We start from the raw sequence: 6,009 nt of genomic DNA, 5'->3' as shown, positions 1-6,009 counted from the left end.
CCCCCCCCCCCCAAATGCCTATCACTGCATTAAATCATGCATGGGCTCTGAAGATGGAAAATTAGGAATGTTCATAGCATGTTAAGATGGACCAATGAGGCAGTACATTCAAATGAAGCATCATACATTATTAATCTTAGGACTATCCTGTTCATGAATTTAGAACTCATGCATCGATTCACTTTGCCAGACAACACTCAGAAGTAGACTCATAAGAGAAGATAATCAGATATAAACAAATTAATACCTTTTAATTAGAATCAACATTTGAATGATACAAGCTTATACGTACACATTTTTCAAAAGTGTATCAGTTTATTTGTTTAGAGTGAACACAATGTCAAAACAATTGAGTTTCATCTCTTGATGAAGATGTCTGAGTCTCTCGTAAAGGTAACCAAGAAAGTTCTGTCTCTTTTTGTAGAGATCTGTGTTCAATTGGCCCTCACACCGTGAGTTGAATGCGAGTAGAGATAAGGCGAAGGTCAGTTGTTGGTGTGGGTATATCCAACACACTACCTGGTTGTGGCAGTTCAGTTACGCCTTGAAGTTGCGTAAGGAGAAAGTGAACATAGGACTTCCACACAGTTTCATAAGGGCGTGTACGCTGTACGAGTTCAAACTGGGGTCAAACGCCGCTGCAGCGGGGCGGAAGATATATCAGGTCAGCATTCTGGAGCAAAGGGGTCCTCCTGTTACAGGACAACGCTAAGCCCCAAGAGTCTAGGATGACCTAGGTAACCATTCTACGCCTTGGATGGGAAACACTATTGCATCCGCCATACTCCTCGGACATTACACCGTCCGATCATCGCCTGTTCCATTCCTTCCTCAATCACCTTAGAGGACGCCAGTTCAAATCCCTAGTAGAAGTGGAAAATGCACTTGATATCTTCTTTGCTTCACGGCCCACCAAGTTCTACCGCGATGGAATCTATGGCCTTCCAGAACGTTGGTAGAAGATCGTCGATGCTGATGGGGATTATTTTTGATCTTCCAAGTACGTCTTAGGTGACATATCGATGTGCGAAAGTGGTGGGTGAAAAAGTGACAGAACTTTCTTGGTTACCTTTATAGTTCTGTTTTATATTATTGTTATCATATATATTTCAGACGATAAATTAGACCTTTAGCTTTTGTCGGTTAATGACATCACATATTTTTAAAACTTACTCTATGATACTTTTAAGAAAACAACTCTCTAAGACATTGTATATATATTTTTCTAAATCTGATTGTAACCACGAGGTACTATCTAAGAAATAATCTTTCGTCAGTATTGTACTACGCATTGCCTAGCACGGTACAAGGCAAACAAGAAAATCAATAAAGTTGCTAACCCAAATAATAAACATAATCATCAGAAGTCCTTAATGTCACATTTTTTGTCCAATTAAATATTTGTTTACTTTTATTCGATTACTTGTACTTGTTATTCAATTGATCGATATTCCTTCTTACTCTTCTAAGATATAAGAGAAAATATGTGTATATAGAGAGAATGCTTGCACCTGTTCTACTGAGGCAAACAAAAGTTAAATCAATACAAAAAAATGTTTTCTCATCAGTAGACTGGATATAATATTTATTGTCATTTATTTACTACGATGATGGACTATATAGCCTCAAAAGTAAAAAAAAAAAACTATTATCTTTCCTGAAACTTGAAAAACTACGTTGATTACAGTAGCAGACTTAAGAGTTCTACAAGGTGGAAGTTATATCGGCAATGGCGGCGAAACCAAATTTGGACCCTCACAAAATTCCATCTCGGCTTTGAGGCCCCGAGTGACTTTTCATTTAGAAGTAATTTATTAAATTTTCATGTGAGGCAAAAACAGAACAGGAAAAATAATAATTAATTTGTCATTGCATAATCATATGTAAAATATCACATTGCGTAATCACATATAATTCAAATTTCGATCAAATATGATATTATTTCATTTTGAAATTTGACTTCTCGTCTGAATAGTCCCTTACAATGTGTTCCGGAAGTTGAAAATGGCATAATTAAATATAGCATTTAGGATCTAATTATCGTAGTAAGTTTTCGATCATGCTGTGTAACATGTTGGGAATGTACTACGTGGTTCGTATTGGGACCACCATTCTCTTGACATTTCTTTACAACAGCTAATCCTTAGAGAATAAGTCCTTTCTAGCTACCAGGCTTGTCCATTTGATTATGATACGTTTTGTTGTGGTATTTTAGCTAGAAATCCCTAACTCTGCCAACGACCAAATTATCAGAGATGCGCTTTAGTAGAGGTTGACAGTTGTGTATTCATTCATGCAATGATTTCCAAAAGAATTATATCATTGAAGATGCTTCTGCCAAATATCACATATTTGAGTTTGGGTAAACCAGAATTTGCCAAGCGGTAGCGTACAGTTTTACCTTATAGAGGAAACATGTCTTCATCCTTGTAAGAAGTAGTGGGATAATGCGAATATGAGTTTTTTTTTTTTTTTTTGTCATGTTTAATACGATCTCTACGTCTAGTGGTTATAGCGTTGGACTCATGTCCGCGTGGTCCCGGGTTTGATTCCTGGCAGGTGCTTTCCAATTTTCGGCGTCCAACCAGCGTTGTGAGATAAACTGAGAAGTCACGTAAAAACAAGATATGACGGACACTATGTCTAGAAAGCTCCTGATAAGCCTGCTAGGAACAGAGTTTCGCAGAGCGCTGACTACGTGTTGGACCATGCATATTATAAAATAGAGGATCTGCCTTTACAACAAAATCTTGAAGCCATTCGTTACAGTTTCGCCATTCCTACTCTGCCCACTCCGACCAATAAGATCGCAATGTTTTGAGCCAACAATCATGGCGGAAACGAAAGTAGCCAATCAGACAATGGCAGAAACAAGAGTAGCCAATCAGACGTGCCGATGCTCGGCTATTTTTTTGGCTTCATTGATTTAATAGGATGAAGATACGTACGAGAGATCCTCTATTTTGTAACATCCTTGTGCTGGACGCTAGGCTGGACTTAGTTCAGCCGGTCGCTAGCAGATGGCGCTGGAGCAGGCTTAGGCTCACAAAATGGGCCGTTACGCTAAGTGGTTTAATACGATCTCGAAACAGCAAACGTCTCAGTCTTCACGTCACGCTAATAAATGTGACTACCTGCGCTGGTGTTAAATTGTGCAGCTAATTTTAGAATTTAAAACTACTAGTATACACAGAGCGTTCAAAAAGTCTCTATACACCTGAATTGTCACATATTGAAAGCAACGAGAAAATTATTTTACTCAAAATTTATTATATTTTATGGCATAAAAGCACTATGTACAGGGCGTAGCATATACACACACATTTTAACACACATATTCACAGCAAATGTTGGAAATGTCCCCCATGAGCCTCCAAACATGCTTGCACACGATTCAGGTGTATAGAATTTTTTTTGAACGCTCTGTATAATGAAAAGATATACAAAATCAAGTTCCCAATTGCAAGAATCAAAATAATCTGATTAAAGAGATAAACAATAAGAAAACCCATCATGCATATAAATATACGACAGCTAAAATATAATACATTACTGTTCCAAACAGTATACTAAAACAAGAAATAATGTGTTGAATTGAACACAAATTTTATTAACCTTTACACAGATGCGAAGTAGGGAAATTTCCATGGGGAAACACACAGACTGAATGAAATTACAAACCACCGAAAAACCAGATATTTCTGGTACAGAGCTGCAAAGTCAAACAAGAACTTACACTGTTTGTTTATTGACCTGTAAGGAATCGACCTACTCTCAAATATTTACTTTCCTAATTCTTTTTCCTTTCCATTAACAATAAAGATCAAACTAAGAAAACGTTTTTGAAGATTTAGGCAAATCATACGACATAAGAAGTACTACGTAGTTTGATTGTTAACAAACTTGCAGATTTTGTACACATACATTTCACAGAAATTTTCATTTTCATATATTGACCGTTCAATAGAATTTTAACAAGTTATCATGTTTACCAAGGCAAGATTGTTTCGTAGTTTGTGCCCACTTCCTTAATGAGACATGATATTTATTTTCAATGATTTGCGCATTTAATATTGTATTTCACAAAATTTATGAAAACATTTTCAAGAACTTTAATATACGTTAAAATCAATAGCGTGTCTACAATTTAATTCTGGAAAGAGTACAAGCAAACCGACTATGATTGGTGAAACATTTATTGATCTGTGTGCTAAGATCTGAATGTCTTTCCTTTGCCTTTAATGTTTGGTAGTTGTAATTACATTTTTTTTTTTTTTTTTTGGAATTACATAATTTTAAGCAGCGTTGCAAACTTCAGCAAGCCTGATTAACTGATGATTTCTTATTTGTTTATAAATTTAATTTTTGTAATTACACATGAAGGTTTGATGCCATTACCAAGTTCCCTCCCCCGTTAGAAAGCAAAGGGGAACGAGGTTCCTCGAAAGTGTTCAGAGGTGAATGGGAATTTCCCTCCTTCTTCCCCTTCAATTATCACATTGCTGTTTGCCATGTGCCAAATTACGATGACTTTCAATTAATTTATCATAGTATAATTATTTCCTTGTTCAATTATCGACACTTTTCAATGGAAAAAAGGATGAGATTTGAAAGTTCCAAATCAAGGTAAGTAGACCAACGTAAAGGAAAAAAAAAGTGTAAAATTTTCCATATAATTATGCGTACACAGAGAAAAATCCGTTCTCGGACAGCGGTATATTGTACAAATATACGGTATCCTATTGCTTACTATAGAAATCAGTACGGAACACACGTTATCCATATGCTACATAGGCACTGCAGTTAGATGTTACATCATGCCGTTGCAGGATATTTGACATCTAACAGTTTTCCGTATATCACATGCATATACTTATGTCACCTTCGTCAGCTATATGTTATTATACGTCCATTTGTATGTGAGATCCTGACCGCCTACATTGTTTCATACAGAAAGTACGTATAGATGGAACGCTTATACAAAAGTATTATAAAACATGCGTTTTCAGTTATACGTCTGCTGTACCTTAAGTCCAAAAACTACAGGAATTACGCATGTAACCTATCTTTTTAAGTACGCCACCTACATTTTTTTCTTAGTGTACAATCCAAACTTAAAATTTCCGTGTAATTAAGCTTGCAGTGCAAATTTTATGCCTATATTTCTCACAACTTGATGGGTTGATTGTCTTGTGCTGTAAGCGCTCCATATAATAAATATTAGCTTCAGCAATTATTATAGTAGAAAGCAATGGATATATGAAACCAAGCGTTGTATTTTTTGTTTCTGATTTTTTTCTTAAATAACATCGATCGTTTTCGATCATTTTTACAAACCAACTCACTACCAATTTCCCATATATAGAAAGTGCCCCCCCACCCCATATAGGAGAATTTAAAAAATGCTAGGACACATTCTGTTTATTTTCAATAAAGAGTTAATATACTGGATTTCAGCTCCGTAAGATTAACGGCGTGCGAGATACTATTTTTTTTTTTTTTTTTTTTTTTTTTTTTTTTTTTGCAAAAATTCGGAACCTCACTACCTCCTTAGGATATTATGTATTATAATGAGAGCAATATAACATCCCAGTCTGGATTAAGGCCTAACTATATACCAAAAGTAATTTCATTTGACTTTGCAATTTGACCGTGATGATCAGGCACACATAGTTACATTCAATTTTTTATATAATAATATATATATTACAGCGATTGAAAAATGTATTCTTTCCAGTAGTTAGCTCTTCTAAAAACTCACAGGTCTCGAAAGCCAAATAGTAGTATAAGTCCTATTACAATTAAAAATATCAATATCCAAAAGTGCCTGAAGTTCTTTTTTTCACTTGGTTAGATATACTCACCTCAGATAAGTAGACAGAAACAAATGGAAAAGGAAGGGAAATGAAGGTCTTGAAAGTAAAACGAAGACAAATTTACTAGTCTTCAGATACTGTGTACAATGCAGTGAACAGAGTGGGTCGGTATATCATACTGAGTCGGTGGGTA

This window comes from Thermobia domestica, chromosome 2, assembly GCF_964235325.1.
Source record: "Thermobia domestica chromosome 2, izTheDome1.hap1.1, whole genome shotgun sequence".
In the NCBI taxonomy this organism is placed as follows: Eukaryota; Metazoa; Arthropoda; class Insecta; order Zygentoma; family Lepismatidae; genus Thermobia; species Thermobia domestica.
Note: the sequence above shows the minus strand (reverse complement) of the source record.